Source organism: Pleurodeles waltl, chromosome 9 (assembly GCF_031143425.1).
Source record: "Pleurodeles waltl isolate 20211129_DDA chromosome 9, aPleWal1.hap1.20221129, whole genome shotgun sequence".
NCBI lineage: Eukaryota > Metazoa > Chordata > Amphibia > Caudata > Salamandridae > Pleurodeles > Pleurodeles waltl.
In genome coordinates, this window is record NC_090448.1 from 5434614 (window position 1) to 5447385 (window position 12772).

General features: G+C 44.8%; 1 protein-coding gene across 14 annotated transcripts in view; it reads left to right on the forward strand.

The window, feature by feature from the left end:
• The window catches only part of PBRM1 (polybromo 1), a 338709-nt gene that overhangs the window by 210284 nt on the left and 115653 nt on the right, over positions 1 to 12772 (forward strand). The window lies entirely within an intron of this gene.

The following is a 12772-nucleotide window of genomic DNA, read 5'->3' on the forward strand; positions in this document are numbered from 1 at the left end:
GACAAAGAAAGCAGAAAATTTGATGCGGCAGGGAAAAGAGTAGCATCACAGGCAGCCAACCAGTGGCGCATCGCAAATTCTCAAGCGCTGCTGGCCAGATATGACCGCGCTCACTGGGATGAGATGCAACTTCTCGTAGACCATCTTCCCCAAGAATACCAAAAAAGGGCGCAGCAAATAGTTGAAGAGGGACAAACGATCTCAAACAATCAAATCCGCTCTTCACTGGACGCAGCCGATACTGCAGCGAGAACAGTCAACACTGCTGTCACCATAAGGAGACACGCTTGGCTCCGCACTTCAGGCTTCAAACCTGAAATCCAGCAGGCTGTCCTTAATATGCCCTTCAACGAAAAACAACTTTTTGGCCCTGAAGTGGATACAGCCATTGAAAAACTTAAAAAGGACACAGACACGACCAAGGCCATGGGCGCACTCTACTCCCCGCAGAGCAGAGGCTCTTTCAGAAAAACTCCATTTAGAGGGGGGTTTCGTGGCCAACCCACAGACACCACCAGCCAACAAACAAGAACCACACCATATCAGGGTTCCTTCCAAAGGGGAGGTTTCAGGGGATATCGGGGGGGTCAATTCCCAAGGAGTAGGGGAAGATTCCAGACTCCAAAAACACCTCCACCTAAACAGTGACTTTCAAGTCACGCAACCCCTTCACTCAACACCAGTGGGGGGAAGACTAAGCCAATTCTACCAATCTTGGCAACAGATTACAACAGACAATTGGGTATTAGCAATAATCCAACATGGCTATTGCATAGAATTCCACAACTTCCCACCAAACATCCCCCCCAAAACACGCAAAATGTCACCACAACATTTAGAACTTTTAGGACTAGAAGTTCAAGCACTACTGCAAAAGGATGCAATAGAGTTAGTACCAGTACAACAAAAAAACACAGGAGTTTACTCCCTGTACTTTCTAATTCCAAAAAAAGACAAAACATTAAGACCAATATTAGATCTCAGGACACTAAATACCTACATCATATCGGACCATTTTCACATGGTCACACTACAAGACATCATTCCACTGCTCAAACAGCAAGATTACATGACCACATTAGACCTAAAGGATGCGTACTTTCATATACCAATACACCCTTCTCACAGAAAGTACCTACGGTTCGTATTCAAAGGAATACATTACCAATTCAAGGTGTTGCCATTCGGAATAACAACTGCACCAAGAGTGTTCACAAAATGTCTAGCAGTAGTAGCAGCACACATCAGGAGACAACAGATACATGTGTTCCCTTACCTAGACGATTGGCTAATCAAGACCAACACAGTAAAAAAAATGCGCAAACGACACCACATTTGTCATACAAACCCTTCACAAACTGGGGTTTTCCATCAACTATACAAAATCACACCTAGAACCGTGTCAAACACAACAATATCTAGGAGCAACCATCAACACATCAAAAGGAATTGCCACTCCAAGTCCACAAAGAGTGCAGGCATTCCACAAGGTAATAAGTGCTATGTTTCCAAACCAAAAGATACAAGCAAAATTTGTGCTAAAACTTCTAGGCATGATGTCATCATGCATAGCCATTGTCCCAAACGCAAGACTACACATGCGACCCTTACAACAGTGTCTAGCATCACAATGGTCACAGGCACAGGGTCAACTTCAAGATCTGGTGTTGGTAGACCGCCAAACATACCTCTCGCTTCTATGGTGGAACAGCAAAAATTTAAACAAAGGGCGGACATTTCAGGACCCAGTGCCTCAATACGTTATAACAACAGATGCTTCCATGACAGGGTGGGGAGCACACCTCAATCACCACAGCATTCAAGGACAATGGGATAAACACGAAACAAAATTTCATATCAATTACCTAGAACTGTTAGCAGTATTTCTAGCGTTAAAAGCCTTCCAACCCATAATAACACACAAATACATTCTTGTCAAAACAGACAACATGACAACAATGTATTATTTAAACAAACAAGGAGGAACACACTCAACACAATTGTGCCTCCTAACACAAAAAATTTGGCAGTGGGCGATTCACAACAACATTCGCCTAATAGCACAATTTATTCCAGGAATACAAAACCAACTAGCAGACAACCTTTCGCGAGACCACCAACAAGTCCACGAATGGGAAATTCACCCCCAAGTTCTGAACAAGTACTTTCAAATTTGGGGAACACCCCAGATAGATTTGTTCGCAACAAAAGAAAACTCAAAATGCCAAAACTTCGCATCCAGGTACCCACACCGCGAATCACAAGGCAATGCTCTATGGATGAGTTGGTCAGGGATATTTGCGTACGCTTTTCCCCCTCTCCCTCTCCTTCCATATCTAGTAAACAAGTTGAGTCAAAACCAACTCAAACTCATACTAATAGCACCCACATGGGCAAGACAACCTTGGTATACAACTCTACTAGACTTTTCACTAGTACTGCATGTCAAACTACCCAACAGGCCAGATCTGTTAACACAACACAAACAACAGATCAGGCATCCAAACCCAGCATCATTGAATCTGGCAATTTGGCTCCTGAAATCCTAGAATTCGGACACTTAGACCTCACACAAGAATGCATGGAGGTCATAAAACAAGCTAGAAAACCTTCCACTAGACACTGCTATGCATCTAAGTGGAAAAGATTTGTTTACTACTGCCATGCCAATCAAATACAACCATTACATGCCTCTACTAAAGACATAGTAGGATACTTACTACATTTGCAAAAAGCAAATCTCGCTTTTTCATCTATAAAAATACACCTCGCAGCAATATCTGCTTACCTACAAACTACTCATTCATCGTCTTTATTTAGAATACCAGTTATTAAAGCATTCATGGAAGGGCTAAAAAGAATTATACCACCAAGAACACCACCAGTTCCTTCATGGAATCTTAACATCGTCTTAACAAGACTCATGGGTCCACCTTTCGAACCCATGCATTCCTGTGAAATGCAATATCTAACCTGGAAGGTCGCATTTCTCATTGCAATCACATCCCTCAGAAGAGTAAGTGAAATACAGGCATTTACCATACAAGAACCATTTATTCAAATACACAACAATAAAATAGTTCTAAGAACAAATCCAAAATTTCTGCCAAAGGTAATCTCACCATTCCATTTAAATCAAACAGTAGAATTGCCAGTGTTCTTCCCACAACCAAATTCTGTGGCTGAAAGGGCACTACATACATTAGACATCAAAAGAGCACTAATGTATTACATTGACAGAACAAAGCTAATCAGGAAAACAAAACAACTGTTCATAGCTTTTCAAAAACCACACATAGGAAATCCAATCTCTAAACAAGGCATTGCTAGATGGATAGTCAGATGTATTCAAACATGCTATCTTAAAGCCAAAAGAGAATTGCCTATTACACCAAAGGCACACTCAACCAGAAAGAAAGGTGCTACAATGGCCTTTCTAGGAAACATTCCTATGAGCGAAATATGTAAGGCTGCAACCTGGTCTATGCCTCATACGTTTACTAAACACTACTGTGTAGACGTACTAAATGCACAACAAGCTACAGTGGGCCACGCTGTACTAAGAACATTATTCCAAACTACTTCAACTCCTACAGGCTAAACCACCGCTTTTAGGGGAGGTAACTGCTTTATAGTCTATGCCAAACATGTGTATCTGCAGCAACATATGCCATCGAACTGAAAATGTCACTTACCCAGTGTACATCTGTTCGTGGCATTAGTCGCTGCAGATTCACATGTACCCTCCCACCTCCCCGGGAAGCCTGTAGCCGTTTAGAAGTAGATCCTAAATCTTAAACATCTGAACATTTGTAAATAATTATTATAAACTCTTAACGTACATACATATTCACTCCATTGCATGGGCACTATTTATACCAAACAACTCCATCCTCACCCTCTGCGGGGAAAACAATCTAAGATGGAGTCGACGCCCATGCGCAATGGAGCCGAAGAGGGAGGAGTCCTTCGGTCCCGTGACCAAAAAGACTTCTTCGAAGAAAAACAACTTGTAATACTCGAGCCCAACACCAGGCAGCGGACTGTGCCAAACATGTGAATCTGCAGCGACTAATGCCACGAACAGATGTACACTGGGTAAGTGACATTTTCAGTTCGATGGCATCTGTCGCTGTAGATACGGATGTTTTGCAATAGCTCGCCATCTGGTGTTGGGCCGGAGTGTTACAAGTTGTTTTTCTTCGAAGAAGTCTTTCGAGTCACGGGACCGAGTGACTCCTCCTTCTGTCTCCATTGCGCATGGGCGTCGACTCCATCTTCGATTGTTTTCTTTCCGCCATCGGGTTCGGACGTGTTCCTGTCGCTCAGAGTTTCGGAACGGAAAGATAGCTAATTTCGGAAGATTTTCGTCGGTATTGTTGCGTTCGGGATCGGCGTAGTTAGATTCAACACCGCGTCGAAGGATCGAAGAGCTCCGGTGCCCTTCGGGGGTAGTTTTTTCGATCCCCCGTCGGGGCCTGGTCGGCCCGACCGCGTGCTGAAGAACGCCGATGGAACGGACCCCGTTCCGTTTCTGCCCCAAATGCCACAATAAATACCCCTATACAGACCAACACTTGGTCTGTAACCTGTGCCTGTCACCTGAGCACAGTGAAGACACCTGCGAGGCCTGTCGTGCGTTCCGGTCCCGAAAAACACTCCGAGACCGTCGAGCCAGAAGACTTCAGATGGCGTCCGCGCCGACAGCCCACCGAGAGTTCGAGGAACAAGAAGAGGAAGGTACCTTCTCGATCCAAGAATCGGACTCCGAAGGATTCGACAATACACAAACCGTGAGTAAGACGTCGAAAACCACACAGAGGAAGATTTACAAGGCCCAGGGGACGCCACTGCCATCAGGCCATGGCTCCACCCATAAATTCGGTGACCGACCGTCGGCACCGAAAAAGGCCCAAACAGTGCCGAGATCGTCCGACTCCGGTCGAGACACCGGCACGCAGCCTTCTCGGGACCGAGAAAGTGCTGGAGACAAGCATCGACACCGAGATACCGGTGTAGACACGGCTCGACGCCGAGACAGCGGCACTGAAGAAGATCGACGCCGAGAGGTTTCGGCCCCGAAAAAGAAAAAAGTCACCTTGGAGCCGAAAAAAGATGCAGACAGGGTTTCGGTGCCGAAACAAACTGCAACCGACCCAGTTTCAGGCTCTTATACAGAAGAGCACTCGCTAACCTCCCAAATGCAAAAGCATAGGTTTGAGGAAGAACTACACTCAACGGATGTAGACCATACGCAAAAGCGTATTTTCATACAGCAGGGGACAGGAAAGATAAGCACCCTTCCCCCTATTAGAAGAAAGAGAAGATTGGAGTTCCAAACTGAACAAACACCACAAACAAAAGTGGTGAAAAAAGTTACCCCACCACCCTCTCCTCCACCTGTGATTAACGTCTCACCAGCACAAACTCCATCACGTTCCCCAGCTCACACCACCATGAGCCAGGGTGACCAAGATCAAGACGCATGGGACTTATACGACGCCCCAGTTTCAGATAACAGTCCTGAGGCATACCCTACGAAGCCATCTCCACCAGAGGACAGCACTGCGTATTCTCAAGTGGTGGCTAGAGCAGCACAATTTCACAACGTAAGCCTCCACTCAGAACAGGTCGAGGATGATTTTTTATTCAACACACTCTCCTCCACCCACAGCTCATACCAAAGCCTGCCTATGCTCCCTGGTATGCTCCGGCACGCAAAAGAAATCTTTAAGGAGCCGGTCAAAAGTAGGGCAATCACACCAAGGGTGGAAAAAAGTATAAGGCGCCTCCTACAGACCCGGTTTTCATTACTACACAGCTGCCACCAGAACTCTGTCGTTGTAGGAGCAGCTAGGAAAAGGGCCAACTCCCACACATCTGGAGATGCACCACCCCCAGATAAAGAAAGCCGCAAGTTCGATGCAGCTGGTAAGAGAGTCGCAGCACAAGCTGCAAACCAGTGGCGCATCGCGAACTCCCAGGCACTACTTGCGCGCTATGACAGAGCCCACTGGGACGAGATGCAACATCTCATTGAACATATGCCCAAGGACTTACAAAATAGGGCAAAACAAGTGGTTGAGGAGGGACAGACCATTTCCAACAACCAGATCCGCTCCTCCATGGACGCTGCAGATACAGCTGCACGGACAATTAATACATTTGTAACTATCAGAAGGCATGCATGGCTCCGAACGTCTGGATTTAAACCAGAGATTCAACAAGCAGTTCTCAATATGCCTTTTAACGAAAAAGAACTGTTAGGTCCAGAAGTGGACACAGCGATTGAGAAACTCAAAAAAGATACGGACACTGCCAAAGCCATGGGCGCACTCTACTCCCCGCAGAGCAGAGGGAATTACAGCACATTCCGTAAAACACCCTTTCGAGGGGGGTTTCGGGGTCAGAGCACACAAGCCAGCACCTCACAAGCAACACCGTCCAGTTACCAGGGACAGTATAGAGGAGGTTTTCGGGGACAATATAGAGGAGGGCAATTCCCTAGGAATAGAGGAAGATTTCAGAGCCCCAAAACCCCTACTACTAAACAGTGACTTACATGTCACTCACCCCCTCCACACAACACCAGTGGGGGGAAGAATAAGTCATTATTACAAAGCATGGGAGGAAATCACTACAGACACTTGGGTTCTAGCAATTATCCAACATGGTTATTGCATAGAATTTCTACAATTCCCTCCAAACATACCACCAAAAGCACAAAATTTGACAACACATCATTCCAATCTCCTGGAGATAGAAGTGCAGGCACTATTGCAAAAGAATGCAATCGAATTAGTGCCAAACACACAAATAAACACAGGAGTTTACTCACTGTACTTTCTGATACCAAAGAAGGACAAAACGCTGAGACCAATCCTAGACCTCAGAGTAGTGAACACTTTCATCAAATCAGACCACTTTCACATGGTCACACTACAAGAAGTATTGCCATTGCTAAAACTACACGACTACATGGCAACTTTAGACCTCAAGGATGCTTATTTCCATATACCAATACACCCATCGCACAGGAAATACCTAAGGTTTGTATTCAAGGGAATACATTACCAATTCAAGGTACTGCCTTTCGGATTAACAACCGCTCCAAGAGTCTTTACCAAATGTCTAGCGGTAGTCGCTGCACACATAAGAAGGCAGCAAATACATGTGTTCCCATATCTAGACGACTGGCTAATCAAGGCCCATTCGTTAATAGAGTGCTCAAATCACACAAATCATATCATACAAACCCTCTTCAAACTAGGGTTCACCGTCAACTTCACAAAATCCAAAATTCTGCCGCGCAAGGTACAACAATACCTAGGAGCCATAATAGACACATCAAAAGGAGTAGCCACTCCAAGTCCACAAAGAATTCAAAATTTCAACACCATCATACAACGCATGTATCCAACACAAAGGATACAAGCAAAGATGGTACTACAACTCCTAGGCATGATGTCTTCATGCATAGCCATTGTCCCAAACGCAAGACTGCACATGAGGCCCTTACAACAGTGCCTAGCATCACAATGGTCACAAGCACAGGGTCACCTTCTAGATCTGGTGTTAATAGACCGCCAAACTTACCTCTCGCTTCTGTGGTGGAACAACATAAATTTAAACAAAGGGCGGCCTTTCCAAGACCCAGTGCCACAATACGTAATAACAACAGATGCTTCCATGACAGGGTGGGGAGCACACCTCGATCAACACAGCATACAAGGACAATGGAACGTACATCAAACAAAACTGCATATAAATCACCTAGAACTTCTAGCAGTTTTTCAAGCACTAAAAGCTTTCCAACCAATAATAGTTCACAAATACATTCTCGTCAAAACAGACAACATGACAACAATGTATTATCTAAACAAGCAAGGGGGGATGCACTCCACGCAGTTAAGCCTGCTAGCACAAAAGATTTGGCGTTGGGCAATTCACAACCAAATTCGCCTAATAGCACAATTTATACCAGGGATCCAAAATCAACTCGCAGACAATCTCTCTCGAGATCACCAACAGGTCCACGAATGGGAAATTCACCCCCAAATTCTGAACACTTATTTCAAACTCTGGGGAACACCTCAGATAGACTTGTTTGCGACAAAGGAGAACGCAAAATGCCAAAACTTCGCATCCAGATACCCACACAAACAGTCCCAAGGCAATGCCCTATGGATGAACTGGTCAGGGATATTTGCTTACGCTTTTCCTCCTCTCCCTCTCCTTCCTTACCTGGTAAACAAACTCAGTCAAAACAAACTCAAACTCATATTAATAGCACCAACTTGGGCAAGGCAACCCTGGTACACAACGCTGCTAGACCTATCAGTAGTACCCTGCATCAAATTGCCCAACAGGCCAGATCTGTTGACACAACACAACCAAAAGATCAGACACCCAGATCCAGCATCGCTGAATCTAGCAATCTGGCTCCTGAAATCCTAGAATTCGGGCACTTACAACTTACCCAAGAATGTATGGAAGTCATAAAACAAGCCAGAAGGCCATCCACCAGGCACTGCTATGCAAGTAAATGGAAGAGGTTTGTTTGCTACTGCCATATTAATCGAATACAACCATTACACACAACTCCAGAACATGTAGTGGGTTACTTGCTTCACTTACAAAAATCTAACCTGGCTTTCTCTTCCATTAAAATACACCTTGCAGCAATATCTGCATACCTGCAGACTACCTATTCAACTTCCCTATATAAGATACCAGTCATTAAAGCATTCATGGAGGGCCTTAGGAGAATTATACCACCAAGAACACCACCTGTTCCTTCATGGAACCTAAATGTTGTCCTAACTAGACTTATGGGTCCACCTTTTGAACCCATGCACTCCTGCGAAATACAGTTCCTAACCTGGAAGGTGGCATTTCTCATCGCCATTACTTCCCTAAGAAGAGTAAGCGAGATTCAGGCGTTTACAATACAGGAACCTTTTATACAACTACACAAGAATAAGGTCGTCCTAAGGACCAATCCTAAATTTTTGCCAAAGGTTATTTCACCGTTCCATCTAAATCAAACAGTGGAACTTCCAGTGTTCTTTCCACAGCCAGATACCGTAGCTGAAAGGGCACTACATACATTAGATGTCAAAAGAGCATTGATGTATTACATTGACAGAACAAAGAACATCAGAAAGACTAAACAACTATTTATTGCATTTCAAAAACCTCATGCAGGAAACCCAATATCAAAACAAGGTATAGCCAGATGGATAGTTAAATGCATCCAAATCTGCTACCTTAAAGCTAAACGACAGCTGCCCATTACACCAAGGGCACACTCAACCAGAAAGAAAGGTGCTACCATGGCCTTTCTAGGAAACATCCCAATGCAAGAAATATGTAAGGCAGCCACATGGTCTACGCCTCACACATTCACCAAGCACTACTGTGTAGACGTGTTATCCGCACAACAAGCCACAGTAGGTCAAGCCGTATTAAGAACATTATTTCAGACTACTTCCACTCCTACAGGCTGATCCACCGCTTTTTGGGGAGATAACTGCTTACTAGTCTATGCAAAACATGCGTATCTACAGCGACAGATGCCATCGAACTGAAAATGTCACTTACCCAGTGTACATCTGTTCGTGGCATCAGTCGCAGTAGATTCGCATGTGCCCACCCGCCTCCCCGGGAGCCTGTAGCAGTTTGGAAGTTACCTTCAACTATTTGTATATGTATCATCTCAACCTTAAATAGGTGCATACTTAGTCACTCCATTGCATGGGCACTATTACTACAATTCAACTCCTACCTCACCCTCTGCGGGGAAAAACAATTGAAGATGGAGTCGACGCCCATGCGCAATGGAGACAAAAGGAGGAGTCACTCGGTCCCGTGACTCGAAAGACTTCTTCGAAGAAAAACAACTTGTAACACTCCGGCCCAACACCAGATGGCGAGCTATTGCAAAACATGCGAATCTACTGCGACTGATGCCACGAACAGATGTACACTGGGTAAGTGACATTTTCATTTCCCTGTGCTGCACTTTACAAGGAGTCCTTGCTGTCTTTTGCTGATCCTTCACAGGGTGACCGTATGTAGCTCTCTACTGTGCAATATAAAATGTGCTTGCTGTCCTGCACACCCTCCTTCCACTACAAATGGTAACAGCGGTGGGATCAGCAGGGCGCTAGGCCCTTCTAACGTTCCTGTGTTCAGCTGTGAAATTGGTGACCTGGCAGCCGTTCCAGACTCCACACAATCCAAGCATGTGAACCTGGTTATGTTAAGCCCCAAAGTGGTGTTGGATTCAGTAAATCCTGACAAGACTTTAGGTGTAATTGTCAATCAGACATTTTGAATGTCTCATGCCTCTAGGTCAAGGCTAAAGGTGGTCACCCAGAGGGCAACACTAGAATCTGATGTCATCCAAATATGGCTTTTTGTTGCAGAGCCCTAATATCTAAAACTCTTTAAGCACCAGCAAGTGCCTACTCGAGTCAACCATGTCTATGCCATAACAGCGTGTTCCTTGTCGGGGAAGCAGTCTTCACCAGCGTACAGCAGAACTCACAAAGGGAGGAGATTAAGGGAGCAGCACCCCTACTCTCAAACAGGGGTTTGACACACATGATCAGGTGGGTGGTGAGCACGGCTAAAGCCACCCTTTCATTAATGTCTTTGATCCTGATTGCACAGGTTGGGATTGCGAAGTGGATAGAAGGAAAGTTATAACCATGCCCTTTACGAGCTGTTGATAATGTGGCATAAATCCCCTCTTTCAGGGACTGCTGTCGGAAATGGTGCCACATTCATGATCTTTTCTAGAGATGCTGATCCGGCCCAGTTGTGGGTTGATCAACACTACAACCAAATCTGTTTTAATTCCATTGTAGGCAGTTATGTAACCTAGCGCAGGGGGTAACGCACCACTGTGCATAGCACAGCCAGTACGAACTGATGTGAGCTCAAATGAGGATCAAGGTTCCTTATAGAAGCAGGACAATATCTAAGCAAGATGAGATGGAGAATGGTGAGGGTGGGGGAAGAGTGAACAGAAGTAATGTACTCGTAAGAGTATCAGTGGGATACGGGGAGTTGTACAAATCTTGGATTGAGTTTAGCAGTGACTGTAGGTCTCTGAAGACCAGGAAGAGGCTTCAATACCAAGAATAAAGAGAAGTAAAGGGAGGGGAAAATGCCATGGAGTAAGATGCTTAAAAAAAAAAAAGGGATGTGCAAGGAATTATTAGGGGAAGGAGAGGTGTAAAGTTTGTTTTGACCGGTGTCATATGGAGGGTTGGGTGTGGTTTGGGTGTAAGGTGGTTTGGTGGGGAGTTAGATGAGGCTATTAATTTGGAGAAAAGCGAGAGAGAGAAGGCACACATCCAGGCTTCCTCTGTACCTGCTATGGATATTTTGAGGATGATTTGGGTGGTGATGCGTATGTTGTAAGCAGAGCCGGCAGGAGAGTTTATCAGCAACATGAGCCAGTTTGAGAGTAGATAGGACTTTGTGAAAGATGAATGATACAGATTGAAAAGACCCATTGTTTGGAGGCGACCGTGCAGCTGTTAACTTCTTGCCTGCTTGTCCCTTTAGCAGGTACATGTGTCTTTGGGAGACTGTGTTTCACATTGAAGATCAAGCTCCAAGCATTAAAGTATAGCTAGACCCAACCTTTTCATCCATAGGTAGGCGAGGCACAGCGTGCGATTCCTAGAGCCACTAAAACATAGAAGGCCATAAAAGTTCTGGTAAACCAAGCTTTACGGATAAGTCCCTTCCTGGAACGAATGCCTTAAGTACACAGATCATCTTTAAGGTGTTGTCAGTGCTGGCGTAAGGCACTGGGGAGGTGTGCTTGGCGTACTGTGTAATCCCAAAGAAGGAGAGGTGGCAGCTCAGTCTATCGAACCCCTGTCTAGAGCTGGCAGTGAAATGCACATTCTGGCAGGCGATGCTTCAGGGCATCCTCCACTGCATACACAAAGGAAATTATTTCACAATAATAGATGTTAGTGTCTCCTGCAGACCGTACATGATTTAATTTTTACATTTATTCTTTTTTTTTATTTTTATTTTTTTTATTTGATTTTGCAAGACATGACAAAAAGGCACCAACTAGTGCCTAATAGAAACAAATACATAGAGCGGAAGGACATCCGTACATCACGTATTACCATATAAATGAAATAGGAGAAAGTATACCTATGTTAAGAGGTGGGCTGGCATGATGAACCAAATCACGTACATTGGGGATTGCGGGATGAAAATACATGAATAGCGTCATCTTGCACATCAAGTCTGTAGTAGTTCATCCAGTTATCCCACACTTTAAGAAATTTGCGCAGGCAAACCCGACTCCTATATGTCAACCTTTCGGCTTCCATGTGCACATCAAACCCTGTTTTCTACTCCGTCATGGTCGGTGGTTCAGGCCCCCCAGTGTTTGGCTAGATCCCTCTTTGCTAGCACCAGGCCCAGATTACTTAGTAATAGTTTCATTCGTGGAAGGTCCAGATCATTAGATATGCCTAGGAGTATGTATTTCAGGTTGCCAGAAGGGGCCAAATATTTTGCCCAATTCGAGGAGTACTTTTTGCCAGAAAGAGTTTGACTGGAGAAGTGCATAGCGTACAGAGAAAGTCCCCTCGCTGAGCTCTTCCATACATAAAAATTAATCCTGACCCCAACAACTCTGACAATAATCTTCCCAAGAGACTGCAGGTGAAAGCTGCTTCAAGAAGTGGTTTGTGTATCCTGCTCAGCGTGGAGTTAGAAAATGTCTATT